The sequence below is a fragment of the Phyllobates terribilis genome, unplaced genomic scaffold (assembly GCF_046119375.1).
Source record: "Phyllobates terribilis strain yellow unplaced genomic scaffold, ASM4611937v1 Scaffold_5090__1_contigs__length_54447, whole genome shotgun sequence".
NCBI lineage: Eukaryota > Metazoa > Chordata > Amphibia > Anura > Dendrobatidae > Phyllobates > Phyllobates terribilis.
This window is the reverse complement of record NW_027367838.1, coordinates 37,759-53,311: the sequence shown is the minus strand read 5'-3', so window position 1 is coordinate 53,311 and position 15,553 is coordinate 37,759. Positions and strand designations below refer to the sequence as shown.

Sequence of the window (15,553 nt, the reverse complement as noted above, 5' to 3'; positions counted from 1 at the left end):
TCCCCCCGGTCGCGGTCGAGATATAAAGTCGCGGTCGAGACCTTTTTCGGAAATTTTTCGTATGTTGAGGTTCCGTCGTCTCGGTCGAGACATTTGTAGTCGCAGTCGAGACTTATGCTCGGGGGTGAATTCTCGATCGAGACCCCGTAGTCGCGATCACGACTTGTGTGATTTTCGGGAGATTTTGCCTGTTTTACTCCTCCAATGGCTTCCTTACTGCTGACTCTTTAGATTTTCTAATGAAAATAACCAAAAACAAAATAAACAAATGGGATTAAAGTTATTAAAAATCCCATCGGGTTGCCTCCCGATCAGCGCCTTTGTTTAACGTCTTTGGCTCGACGTAACCTTGCTCCTTAATTGTCTGCACCAGGCTCCTCAAGAGCTACCTCTTCTATTACCTCGTCGGAGAAACTCTCATGATACGGTTTTATCCCCTGACCGTTTACCTTGAAGGTGTTGTTGTTGGTCTTATCAAAAAGCTCCACTGCCCCCATGAGGGAAGACTCGGGCTATGACATAGGGCCCGCTCCATGTAGACCGCAGTTTACCTGGAAAGAGTTGAAGGCGCGAGTTATAGAGTAATACCTTGTCGCCCACATTGAAAGTCCTGCGTAGTATGTGTTTGTCATGCCACGCTTTCGTTTTCTCCTTGTATATTGTCGCGTTCTCATACGCTTTGCGGCGTATTTCTTCCAACTCATGCAGCTGCAATTTTCGATGCTCCCCAGCCTCATCTATCTCCATATTGCATTTCTGGACTGCCCATCATGCTCTATGCTCTAGCTCCACTAGTAAGTGACATGCCTTTCCGAACACCAAGCGGTATGGGGAAATCCCAGTGGGTGTTTTATATGCGGTGCGGTAGGCCCATAGTGCATCGTCGAGGCAGAAACTCCAGTCTTTCCTGTTTGGAGCAACTGTCTTTTCTAGCTCCCCCTTAATTTGCCGATTAGAGACCTCGGCTTGTCCATTACTTTGTGGGTGATACGCTGTGGAGATTCGTTGGGTTACTCCGTATTTCTTGAGTAGAGCGTTGATCGTCTTATTCTTGAAATGAGTCCCCTGATCGTTGATAAGGGCTTTCAGGATTCTGAATCTAGCAAATATATTCTCTTTAAGGAACCCTACAACTACTTTTGAAATATCAGTCTTGGTGGCTTTTGCTTCCACCCATTTAGAAACATAGTCCACCGTAAGTAATATATATAGATTCCCATTAGATTTAGGAAAAGGTCCCATAAAGTCTATCCCCCAAACATCAAAAATCTCACAAAAGACTAATGGTGTTTGTGGCATTTCATTCCTTCGGGGTATTTTCCCAACCCTTTTGCACCTATCACAAGTTTGACAAAAAGCATAAGCATCCCGAAAGATGTGTGGCCAAAAAAAACATGTGTCAAGTACCTTCCTAACAGTCTTATCGGGCCCGAAATGCCACCCACATGCATAAGAATGACAAAAAGAAAGGACAGATTGTACCTCATTATCCGGGAGGCATCGTCGAATTACCTTGTTCACGCAGTGTTTCCATAAGTAGGGGTCATCCCACACATAGTATTTTTGCCTCACTCTTGATTTTGTCGCGCTGAGCTTTGGTGCAGGCAGGAGGGAATTCCCCTCGAACTAGGTAGTTCACTATGTGTGCATACCATGGCGTGAAGGAGTGGAGGGTGAGCAATTCAGTTTTGAGGGCGTACCTGGTTGTTTCCGCGGAAGGGTCGCGATCGAGAATGGAGGGTCGCGATCGAGACTTTACCCCCGTGACCAAACCGCGATCGAGAGAAATGGGTCACGATCGAGACATTCCAGCCGTGGACAATTCGCGGTCGAGACACTAAAGTCACGGTTGAGACATCTCAGCCATGGACAATTCGCGGTCGAGACACTGAAGTCGCGATAGAGACATCTGTATCGTCTCGGCTGAAAGAAAGTCGATTCGGCATAAGGATTCATCCGGAAATTCGCCCAGCCTCGGTCTCGTCTCATCACCACCATCATGAACCAGGCGACTAAGATGGTCAGCCACGGAATTCTCGGACCCCTTTTTATCCCGGATCTCTATGTCGAACTCACTTAATAATAAGACCCATCGGATGAGTCTAGTTTTTGATTCCTTCTTCGTCATGAGATAGCGGATGGTTGCATGATCGGTGTGAATGATTACCTTTACCCCGATTAGATATTTTCTGAACTTGTCGAGGGCGTACACCACAGCTAGCAACTCTTTCTCGGTGGTGGAGTAGTTATTTTGGGCACCACTTAGAGTCATTGATGCGTAGTAGATAACGTGCATTGCTCTCCTCACTTTCTGGCCTAAAACAGCTCCCATAGCATAATCGCTAGCATCACACATGATCTCGAATGGGAGAGACCAATCCGGCGCCTTGATGATTGGCGCAGCAGTGAGGTGCGATTTCAAGGTATTAAACGCAAGCTTACAATCGTCGTTGAAGACAAACTCCACCTCCTTCTTCAACAGCTCACAAAGTGGTGTCGAGATCTTGGAAAAATCTTTTATAAACCTGCAATAAAACCCTGCATGGCCAAGAAAGGAGTGAACTTCGCGCACATTAGTAGGATAAGGCAAAGACTGAATTACGTCAATCTTCGTCTTATCAACCTCGATCCCTTTAGAGGATACAGTGTGACCCAAAACAATACCATGATTCACCATAAAATGACACTTTTCAGAATTTAACACTAAATTGGTTTCTACGCATCTTTGTAGCACAAGTTTCAAATTATTCAAACAAGCATCAAATGAATCACCATGGACTGTAAAGTCATCCATAAACACCTCAATAAAGTTCTCAATATACTCAGAGAAGATACTTACCATACATTGCTGAAATGTACCTGGTGCATTACAAAGTCCGAATGGAATTCTGCGGTATGCGAAGGTGCCAAAAGGACATGTGAAAGTGATCTTCTCCTGGTCTTCCGGTGCTATGGCCACTTGGAAATACCCCGAGTATCCGTCTAGGAAACAATAATATGCCCGACCTTCAAGGCGTTCTAGCATTTGATCGATAAAGGGGAGAGGAATGTGATCCTTACGAGTTACCGCGTTCAGCTTGCGGTAGTTGATGCAAACACGCCATCCATTCTGCGTTCTTTGAGGCACCATTCACCAGCCTCGTCCTCCACTACGGTGATCCCTCCTTTGTTCTTAACCACCTGAGTCGGGCTGACCCACCGGCTATCCAAGATTGGATAGATCATATCGGCCGATAACAATTTCAGCACCTCTTTCTTTACTACTTCCATCATGGGAGGGTTTAATCGCCGCTGGGGTTGTCGGCTTGGCTTAGATCCTTCCTCTAGTAAGATCATGTGCATGCATGTAGAAGGGCTTATTCCTTTGATATCAGCGATGGACCAACCTAGCGCTGTGATGTTGCTCTTTAGGACCTCCACCAATCTTTCTTCCCGCTCCTTGCCGAGAGCACTCGAGATGATGACCGGCAACGTGCTTCCTTCGCCGAGAAAGGCGTACTTAAGGTGCGGATGTAGCTCTTGTATCTCAATGGTGGGTGCCTGCACAATAGAAGGGAGCGGTTTCTCGCTCGGCAATGTAAGTATCGTGGGGCCACCGGCCAAAAGAGTACCTGCGGTATCAAACTCAACTAGGACCTCATTCACATCAGCAGATAATATAATGTCATGCTCCTTAGAGCTTACAATGCTATTTTCTACAACAGATTGAAGTGATTCAATCCCACACACATCAAAAACTTCCTGCACAATAGGGTCAACTGAATCTGTAGATAAAGCAGAATCATCATTCGTAGGGTATTTCATAGCCTCAAATATGTTAAAGCTAACTACATCTCCATCGAACTCAAGTGTAAGCACCCCACTTGCATAATCTAACTTAGTATTGGCCGTTCTCATGAATGGTCTACCCAGGAGGATAGTCGCAGCTTGGTTATCATGCCCCATATCTAGTACATAAAAATCAGCAGAAAATATTAAATTATCAACCATCACCAAGACGTCCTCGATTATCCCTTTCGGGTGAACCGTTGACCGGTCGGCTAGCTAGATCACAATCCCTGTATCAGAATAAAGATCCTAATCCTAGTAATTCATATAAAGTGAATGGCATAACGTTAATAGAAGCTCCCAGGTCTAGCATGGCCTTACTAATCTTCTTCTCACCGATAATGCAAGGGATACTAACCATCCCTGGGTCTGAGGACTTCATTGCTATCTTTTGCATAATGGCTGCGGACACTCTTACGCTCACCTGTACCTTTTGCTTACCTTTCAACTTCTAGTTCCTCTTCATGGTGCAGAGCTCCTTCAAGAATATAGCATAACGAGGAATACTTTTAACGAGGTTTAGCAAAGGGATGTTTACCTCACACTTACTGAATGTTTCGAAAAGTTCTTTGTCGTTTGCAGGTCTGCGTGTATCCCTCAAGGCTTCGGGGAAGGGTGCAGGTGGTTTTTCGGCGTACAATGAAGGGAAGTTAGGTCTCACATAGTTCTCTTGTCGTAGCTTGAAATCACCTCGGTCCTCATAGTCATCCTCAACGTGTACTGCAGGCGAGTCGCGGTCAAGATCACAGGGTCGCGGTCGAGATGTTGAAGCTTCTAACGAACTGAGACAGAGTCGCGGTCGAGACAAATTATCGCGGTCGAGACATTTTTCGGAGAAAATTTCGGAACCCAAATCATGTCACCTCGGTCGAGACAATCGGGTCGCGATCGCGACTTCTCCACGGGGTCAAAGTCTCGGTCGAGACTTTCTTGTCTCGGTCGCGACTTTTCCTCGGCCTCTTTTTGCAGCAGCTTTTCCCCTCCTTTCTCCTCGAGTTTCCGCCAGCTTTTAATTCTACGGCGCTGATATTTTCTCTCGGGTTTCTCTCGCCTTTGGCTTTCGTGAGGTTGGAAACATCGAGTAATTGCCCAAATTACCTCTCGAGATTTCTGATGCTTGACTCGGTTGCTTGGGCATGAGCTGCGAATTGTTTAGACAGGGACTTTAACATTTCCTCCATAGATGGTCCTGCGGTATTTGTTGATATGGTGTGCGGTATTGGGTGTAGTTGCTCCTCTGTTTGTAGTTGTTCTCATATCGAGGTCTGGAAGGCCCAAATCCTCCCATAGCATGCACCTCAGCGATGGTTGGGTCTTGTAGTTGCGGACATTCATCAGTATAATGACTCTCATTCTCACAGATACCACATACCCTCGCTGGTTGTTGACTTCCACCGGCAATACTTTGTACCATGCTTTTCAATTCATTGATCTCATCTTTCCACCCAGGCTCTCCGGAGCTCACAGCATTAGCTCCTCTCCTTACATATGTTCTCCCAAAGCTTCTCATTGCTTATTTGTTTATGGGTTTATCATCATCGAAAAGAGGGAAATTATTGGTTTGAGCTAGGGATGGAATGAGCTAGCTAAACCGTTCCGCTCGTTTTGATGATAACAAACTCAAGTATTTGATGTCCTTTTTGTGTTTTAAGCTAACCAATATAGCTCAAGGAGTTCTGAGAGTAGATTAAGAACAAGCGGACTAGCTGTGACCATTGAGGGTCAAGCTTAAGGTCTAGCGGGGAAAGATGAAACTTTCCGAGACATAATAAAGGTTGTAGTGAAGAAATACGAAGACGGAAGGTCTAGCTTTGAGCTAGTGAGAGTAGTTGCAAAGCTAGAGGATCGTGCTTCTGAAGAAAAGAGACAAGATACAAGTAATCGTGCTAAAGCAAGTCGACGGTTGGAATCATAGGCGTGCGCTTAGAGTATTTTTCTCAAGGAAGGGAAGGCCGTTAAAGCTACAGCTTAATGGAAATGGAAACAACAGGGAGTTTGTTAGGATTTCTACTTTTTGATAGCGGATGTTTAGGGATCGCCAAGATGGAAAATCAAGAGAAGCACTGAGGGACGCGGATTGCCAATGTGGAAGCTACAAGATCAAGTTGAAGAAGCACAAAAAGATTTGGAGCATAGATGCATTTCCGGAGCGAAGATGATCACGCGGATCACTGAGGTGGACTTCTTTTTATGCAACAAGATATAGGATTTCTAGCTTAACAATTGTATGTTAGAATTACTATGTAAGGAATGCATATGAGTGTTCTTAGGCACAAGTTTTGAGCATCACGAGCTGAAGAGAGCAAAGCGATTAAGCTAAGAGAGAAGTATAGAGGAAAGATTGATAGAGCTTAAGTCGTTGTGTGCTAAGATATAGCCTAAAACACTTAGGAGCTTGATAGAGAGAGATTATTTGTATGAGCTAAACAAAACTTGTATTGTGAGAGAGAGTTGTATGAAGCTAGGAGTAGCTTGAGTGTGTAATTTCATTCCAATTAATACAAGTTAGTGGTGATTTTATCCCGAGCTTATTAGAAGATTAGGGTTCTCACCTTGGTAAATCTTTGCACAAGCTAAGCATTTTAAATTGTTTTAATAATGCATAATTATAGTTAATCTCTATTCCGCAATCTAACTTTCTAGCGTCTATAGCTACTTGAGTTTATTTAAAATTATACAAGTTACAAGTTTTCTTAACATAAAAGACCAATTGGTCCTACAACAATGAAGAAGCTCTTCCTTGATTTCCATTCCATGGCTATGCGGGATATGATTTGATTCTCTACCTTCAAAATGGACTTTGAGAAGAGGATCGACGATTAATAAATGTTGCTTGTGGAGGAAACATCTTGATGAAGACTCATGGGGAAGCTATGAAAATCATTACACATTTGTCGGAGGATTCTAGGCAATTCATTCTGGAAGAGTCGAAAGATGTGAATCAAGTCATTGAAGTTAAACAATATCAAGTAGAGATCTTTCATGAGGAAGTTTTTCGTCTTAATATGGAGCGCGAGACATCACAACCAATCATGGGGCGTGAGAGCTACAATGTGAGTTCAATTGGAAATCCGCCTATGTTTGGTATCAACCCTCCTAAATCTCCTCAACTTGATAATCAATTGAATGGTATTCTGCAAGCTCATCAACAGGAAATATTTTTCTTGGGAGAGATGTGAGATTTCCTTATCAAAATAGCAGAATTCCATGCGCGAATAGGAAATCTCAAAAAGAGCGTTGTAATGATTAATAACAAGTTGGGAAATGTAGGAGCATTATTTGAAAGCCCAACTAATGAAGTGAATCTTGGAGTTAAGATTATCACTCTTCAAAGCGGGAGAAATCTATTAAGCAAGGCGGAAATAAAGCTAGATGAAGAAGAAGAGGAAGAAAATAAAAGGAGAGTGATCAGCGCCCGCCTACGTAATATCGGCGACCGCCGGCATTCAAGCAGCACCCGCCAAAGTTCTCTAGAAAAATAAGTATCACCATGCGATTGCGAAAATCCTAAAGGAGATTGTGTGAAAAATGGAAGAAAATGACAAAACGTCTATCAGCGCCCGCCAACCATCTATTTGTGCCCGTTGAAATGAAGAGCCTGAAACGCTAAGCAATAGAGATATCAGCAGCAACCGTCTAAACAACACCGGTGCCCTCCAAAATCCATAATCAAGCCAAGATGAAAATAAAGACAAGAATGAAGAGAATGTGCTCGATAAATACAAATTTGTGGCCCTATTTCCATCACCTCTTGACCATATGACGAGCGTCGCTTAGCTGCGTCAAAATAATAATTACCTAACTATCTCCTCTACAAGTAGAATGGCAAGCAAGGGTCAATCTCACAGGGAATCAAGTGTTCACAACTTGTGCAATTAATTAATCAACTGTAAAAGTAACCAAATGGGGGAATGAATTGAACTAAACTAATGATTGATTGAAAAAAATTATGGAAAAACACCTTGCTCAACAAGTATCCACCTAACATAATCGTTGATTGATCGTTGACTTATTAATTATATTCGGGTTCATCCTAATGTTTTTATCGTCTAGTTATCCTAATCCCTTTTCTTAAATAGCTAAAAGTCCAACTAGTCCTAATATCCCTTACTTAAATACAACCCTAAAACTAACAAGATTTACTACAGAAGCAGTAATGGTGACAGGAGTAAAACGGTCGATGTTCCTATCAAAGATAATCCAACTAAACAATCCACTAGTAAAGTGGTAATTTGGAGTCGAATCCCAAGAGAGCCACAATGATAGTCTATTTTTTTCGTGTTACCTAGTAGTAATTAGGGGGGTTTTGAATGTTGTAGTCTAACTAGCAATAATAAAACGGTAAATGTTGGATTTGTAAACAATTATGATGGAAAGCTCACTCCCTTAGTATCAGCGCATTATTCTTATGAAAAATTGATCATTGAATTTTGTTAATCCTATATTCTTAATTATCTAATCCGGTTGTCCTACTCTTTGTTCGTAAATAGCAACTAGTCCAAATAGTCCTAGAAACCCTTGTTGTAAGCAATAACCGAAGAAATCCTAAGGTTCAAAAGCGCAACAGCATAAAGATCAAAGATAAGTAGGCTTATGCAATACCATTGGCAAATCACCGATACACGACATAGGTTTATAATCTCTACAAAATAAGCACTCGCAAATAGTCTATGCAAATTCTGATTGCTATCTAAAAGACAAGACTTTTCAAATCGAATTATCAAGCCTAGAAATATGAATGAATAATTAATCAATCTAGTTTTTAACCTAGATAAATCAAGATCAATCAATAGTCAATAAAGCACAAGAGATCATAAAACAATCCTGAATTAAACTTAGAATAATAACATAAGAATTCTCACAATCATTCCTAGAATAATGGCTTCAACCTAAGAGTAAACTAGTAGGATCTTAGCCAGACATAGCCAATTGAAAACAATACATAATTATGGATGAAACTAACTAGGGGTGAAAGTGAAAATGGCACAAAGGTGGAAGCTTTCTTCTTGGCTGTTGAATTTCTAAGGATGAGTTGTGAAATTGAACAAAAGTCTAATCTAACCTAATATCTAAGGGTTTATATAGTATCTAGTGAAAGGAAAATAAAATAACTAAAAAGAAATAATAAATAGGGAAAATAGATCAAATCTCGGACTTAAATCTTCAATTGGGCCGATCCGTGTACGTGGTCGCGATCAATACATTAGGGTCGCGATCGCGATCTGGCTCCAGCTCTCAGGTTTGGCGTGAGTCTCGATCGCGACAGGATGGTCTCAGTCGAGACATGTATACTGAGGCTAAGTCTTGATCGCGACTTCAGGGTCTCGGTCGAGACATCTTCTCTGCGGCTGGATCTCGGTCGTGACACCTCCTCTCGGTCATGAGGCCTTCTCTCGAACTGCTCTTCAGTCTTCTGCAAGCTTCGAGGCAGCTCGGCTTTGCCTCTAGGCTTCTCAATGGGTGTAGGTTTGGTATCCTTCTCTCTAGCTCTGTCCCAAATGCACTAAAAGTGAGTACAAATGGGATCTCCATAATAAGACCACAAAATACCGCTTATGAGCATCCCACAAATCCATAAATGAACACCATACCGGATTCCGGGAATACCACTCAATAAGCACCTAAACACCACTAATCCTAAGCTAATAGTCGCTAGTTAACACCATATAATAAGCTCCTATCAAACCTCCCCACACTTAAACCTTGCTCGTCCTCAAGTAAGCAAAATAAAACTCACTCCTCCTAAAAAGCACAAAGGTCTATAGTAAGTGTAGAGAAAGCTTGCTAGCGACTATACTTCAAACTCCAAGTGTATCGAGCTCTATCAAAACTCCGATCTATCTCCTTATGTCTCCGAGATGTCCTACCCAAAACCCTCCTTATTTCTCCATTTCATATGTCACCACTCCATAACAATAATAAAATTGAACCAAGTGGTGTGCGTTTAGGCACATGTGGAATTCCTAATCTCCTCTAAGGGTAAGGGTACATAAATATAACATAATAAAGATAGAATCGAGGCTCGCACTCGCTTATAGACACTTCTTATTCCTCCTCTTCGAGTACTGTCCTAAACCACTAGATAATATAATAAATCCACAAATCACAACCACCAATCCTAATTCAAAAATTTGCATAGTACAGCCACAACAATATGCATCAAACTCCAAGAAGTAGAAATCTAATCCTAGAATCTAACACAACCGCGTAAAGTGGTAAGCATGCAAGGTGTGGCTAACAATAAGCTCATAAACAAAGAGATAAAAGGCTAAAACTAACTTCTTATCCCTCCTTGGTGGATCCTAGAACCCGAGACATCCTTCAAAACCCTTCTTATGTCTCTGACGCCAATAGATATGCAATCAATAAAATCAATCACAAAATAAAGTAAATCTGGCGCCCTTTCGGGTTTTCACCAAAATTCTAAGTGGTAGAACTTTTTCTTTTCTTTTCTTTTTATTTTTCAGGCACCAACCTTTTCCTTTTTATTCAATTCTTACTTGCCTGGTTATTATTCTTTTTATTTTTTTAATTTTTCTGATTTTTTTGTTGGAGCCCCTTTTTTCGATCCATTCCTTTTTTACTCTCCATGGATTTTTCTGATTTTTTTTTCCCTTTAAAATAAAACGATGCAAAAGTTCAAGCAATATAAATCCGGTATAAACTCGATCGAAAAACAACTAAAACAGTTCAGCAGAGACTCTAAAAACATAAGAAAGTCAGCGGAATAGCAAGAGAAAACCAAAAACAGCAACATAAACCTCCTCGGTACGTCAACTCCTCTCCCCACACTTGAACAGCGCATTGTCCTCAATGCAGCAAAAGAGGACATCATAAAAAGGGAAGAAGGAGAGTGTACCCCCGATTTTCTATCGTCGTCCGATTTGAGCGAAGGTAGATGTCGTGTCGCGGTCGAGATGCAGGGGCCTCGATCGCGAAATCTCTACTGAGGCAATATATTGATCGTGATGCATTGGTCTCTATCGCGACATGGGCAGTTTCGGGTGGTTATGTTGGTTTTACTCCTCCAATGGCTTCCTACCTGCTGGCTCCGCGGGTATTCCTAAAAACAAAACAAACTAATGGGATTAACGTTAGTAAAAATCCCTCAGGTTGCCTCCCGATCAGCGCCTTAGTTAACGTCGCGGCACAACGTAATCTAGCAACTCAATTGTCCGTACCCGGCTCCTCCAGAGCCACCTCTTCAATTACCTCATTGGAGAAACTTGCATGATAAGGTTATAGCCGTTGACCGTTCACTTTGAAAGTGTTATGGTTGTCCTTGTCGAAAAGCTCCACCGCCCCGTGGGGAAAGACACGGGCTATCACAAAGGGCCCGCTCCATCTAGACCGCAGCTTACTTGGGAAGAGTTGAAGACGCGAGTTGTAGAGTAGTACCTTATCTCCCACATTGAAGGTCTTGCGCAGTATGTGCTTGTCATGCCACGCCTTAGTTTTATCCTTATATATCATCGTGTTTTCGTATGCTTCTCGGCGTATCTCCTCTAACTCATGCAGTTGTAGCTTCCGCTGCTCGCCAGCCTCGTTTATCTCCATATTACATTTCTGGACCACCCACCATGCTTTATGCTCGAGCTCCACTGGCAGATGACATCCCTTTCCGAACACAAGGCGGTATGGGGACATCCCAATGGGCGTTTTGTATGCGGTATGATAGGCCCATAGTGCGTCATCGAGGCGGAGGCTCCAATCCTTCCTATTTGGAGCAATTGTCTTTTCAGTACCCCCTTGATTTGACGATCTGAGACCTCGGCTTGTCCATTGCTCTGTGGGTGGTATGTTATAGAGATTCGCTGCGTTACTCCATATTTCTTGAGTAGGGCGTTGACCGTCTTATTCTTGAAGTGAGTGCCCTGATCGCTGATAAGGGCCTTTGGAATTCCGAATCTAGCAAAAATGTTCTCTTTAAGAAAACTTGCAACTACTTTAGAATCATCAATCTTGGTGGCGTTTGCCTCCACCCATTTGGAGACATAGTCCACCACTAATAATATATATAGATTCCCAAAAGAGATAGGAAACGGTCCCATAAAGTCTATCCCCCAAACATCGAAGATCTCACAAAAACCAACGGTGTTTGCGGCATTTCATTCCTTCAGGATATTTTCCCAACCCTCTGGCACCTATCACAAGATTGACAAAAAGCATAAGCATCTCGGAAGATGTGTGGCCAAAAGAAACCTGTGTCAAGCACCTTCATAGAAGTCTTATTGGGTCCGAAATGCCCCCCCACATGCGTAAGAATGACAAAAAGAGAGGACAGATTGTACCCCGTTATCCGGGAGACACCGTCGGATTACCTTATCCACGCAATGCTTCCATAAGTAAGGATCATCCCACACATAGTATTTGGCCGCGCTTTTTATTTGTCACGTTGAGCTTTGGTGCAGGTTGGAGGAAATTCTTCTCGAACTAGGTAGTTCAGTATGTGTGCGTACCACGTCTTGAGGGAGCAAAGAGTAAGCAACTGAGATTCGGAGGCGGACCTAAACGATTCTGAGGGCAAATCGCGGTCGAGAGCTAAATGTCGCGGTCGCGGTTTATCAACTGGGACTAACTCGCGGTCGTGAACGTCGGGTCGCGATCGAGACTCGTCAACTGAGCCTAAATCGTGGTCGAGATTCTCAGGTCGCGGTCAAGATTTCGTTCCACTAATTTCCGATTTTGTATGAAGGGCCGTCATCTCGGTCGAAAGATCTAGTCGCGGTCGAGACACGTGCAATTCCTATGTGTAAAGGATATCAATTCGGCACAGGGACTCGTCCGGAAATTCGCCCAGCCGCAGTCTTGCCGCTTCATCACCATCATAAACTATCCGGCTAAGATGGTCCGCCACGGAGTTCTCATAACCCTTCTTATCCCGTATCTCCACATCGAATTTGCTTAACAATAAAACCCACCGGATGAGTCTAGGTTTCGATTCCTTCTTATTCATGAGGTAACGGATAGCTGCGTGATCGGTATGGAAAATTACTTTGACGCCTAGTAAATATCGTCTGAATTTGTCTAGGGCGTAGACTACGGCTAGCAACTCATTTTTAGTGGTGGAGTAGTTCTTTTGGGCACCGTTGAGCATCATTGACGCGTAGTAAATAACGTGCATTGCTCGCCCCACTTTCTGGCCCAAAACAGCTCCTACAGCATAATCACTAGCATCGTACATAATTTCAAATGGTAGGGACCAATCGGGCGCTTTGATGATAGGCGCAACAATGAGGTGCGACTTTAAGGTGTTGAACGCAAGCTTATATTCGTCGGTGAAGACAAAATCCACCTCCTTCTTTAGCAGCTCACATAATGGTGTCGAGATCTTGGAGAAGTCTTTTATAAACCTGCGATAAAAGCCTGCATGTATAAGAAAAGAACGAACTTTGCGCACGTCAATATTTGCCTTATCGACCTCAATTACTTTAGCAGATACAATATGACCCAACACAATCCCGTGATTAACCATAAAATGGCACTTTTCAGAATTTAACACCAAATTAGTTTCTACACATCTTTGTAGCACAAGTGTCAAGTTATTCAAACATGCCTCAAACGAATCACCATGGACCGTAAAGTCATCCATAAATACCTCAATGAAGTTCTCAATATACTCGGAGAAAATGATTACCATACATCTTTGGAAAGTACCTGGTGCTTTACAAAGTCCGAACGGCATTTTACGGTATGCAAACGTGTCGAAAGGACATGTGAAAGTAGTCTTCTCTTGGTCTTCTAGCGCTATTGCCACCTGGAAGTAGCCCGAGTATCCATCTAAAAAACAATAGTAAGCGCGACCTGCAAGACGTTCTAGCATTTGATCAATGAAAGGGAGAGGGAAGTGGTCCTTACGGGTTACCGCGTTCAGCTTGCGGTAGTCGATGCAAACACGCCATCCATTCTGCGTTCTTTGTGGAACCTTCTCACCATCCTCGTTCTCCACTACCATGATCCCTCCTTTCTTTTTAACGACCTGCGTTGGGCTGACCCACCGGCTGTCTGAAATTGGGTAGATCATGTTGGTCGATAACAATTTCAGCACCTCTTTTTTTACCACCTCCATCATGGGAGGATTTAATCGCCACTGAGGTTGTCGGCTTGGCTTAGCTCCTTCGTCCAGTAAGATCCTGTGCATGCATGTGGATGGGCTTATTCCCTTGATGTCGGCAATGGACCATCCTAACGTTGTGATGTTGCTTTTCAAGACCTCCACCAGCTTCTCTTCCCGTTCCTTTCCGAGAGCACTCGAGATGATGACCGGCAACGTATCTCCTTGGCCGAGAAATGCACAATAGAAGGGAGCGGTTTCTTGCTCGAAAATGTTAGTAACGCGGGCCCACAGGCCAAAAGGGTACCTGGAGCATCAAACTCAGCTAGAACCTCATGCACATCAACAGGTAGTATCATATCATGCTCAGTTGAGCTTACAATGCTATTTTCTACGACAGATTTAAGTGAGTCAATCCCACACACATCAAAAACTTCCTGAACAATAAGGTCAATTACATCTAAGGAAAAAACAGAATTATCATTCGTAGGGTGTTTCATAGCCTCAAATATGTTAAAACGAACTACATCTCCATCAAACTCAAGTGTCATCACCCCACTTGCGTAATCTATCTTGGTATTGGCTGTTTTCATGAAGGGTCTACCCAGGAGGATAGGCGCAGCTTGCTTATCATGCTCCATATCTAGTACATAAAAATCACCTGGAAATATTAAAATATCAACCATTTCCAACACATCCTCGATTATTCCTTTCGGGTGAACCGTTGACATGTCGGCTAGCTGAATCACAATCCCTGTATCAGACAAAGGTCCTAATCCTAGCAATTTATATAAAGAGAACGGCATGACATTAATAGAAGCCCCTAGATCTAGGATGGCCTTATTAATCCTCTTCTCACCGATAATACAGGGATACTAACCATCCCCGGGTCTTAGCACTTCTTTGCTATCTTTTGCATAATGGTTGCAGACACTCTTTCACTCACCTGCACCTTTTGCTTACCTTTCAACTTTTGGTTCCTCTTGATGGTGCAGAGCTCCTTCAAGAACTTATCATAACGAGGTTTAGCAAAGGAATGTTTACCTCACACTTACTGAATGTTTCGAAGAGTTCTTTGTCATTCGCAGGTCTGCGTGTGTCCCTCAAGGCTTCTGGGAAGGGTGAAGGTGGTTTCTCGGAATATAACGGAGGGAAGTTAGGCCTTACATAGTTCTCCTGTCGTAGCTTAAAGTCACCTCTGTCTTCATACTCGTCTTCAACATGCACTGCAGTAGAGTCGTGGTCGAGATTCACAGGTCGCGGTCGAGATGTTGAGGCTTCAGGTAAACTGGGACCAGATCGCGGTCAAGATGTTGAGTCGTGGTCAAGAGTCTTTTTGTCCAAATTTTTGGAAACCAACTTACCGTCATCTCGGTCGAGATCCACAGGTCGCGATCGCGACATCTCTATTGGGGCTATGTCTCGGTCGCGACCTTCCTGTCTCGATCGCGACATCTGTTCGGCCTCTTTCCGCGGAAACTCTTCTTCTCCATTCTCTTCGAGTTGTCGTCCGCTCCTTAGTTGCCCAAGTTGATGTTCTCCCTCGGATTTCTCTCGGTTTGGGCGGGGAGGTTCCTCGAGTTTTGTTTCGTAAGGAATAAGACAGCCTCGGCCAATTTCCCAAATTACTTTTCGAGATTTTTGATGCTGGATTCGGTAGTTTGAGCATGG

General features: G+C 43.2%; 1 pseudogene; it reads right to left on the bottom strand.

Annotated features, from left to right (window-relative positions):
- Positions 1-1,843: 1,843 nt before the first annotated feature.
- LOC141249748 (uncharacterized) lies at positions 1,844-13,969 on the bottom strand (annotated as a pseudogene).
- Between the last annotated feature and the right edge of the window lie 1,584 nt (positions 13,970-15,553).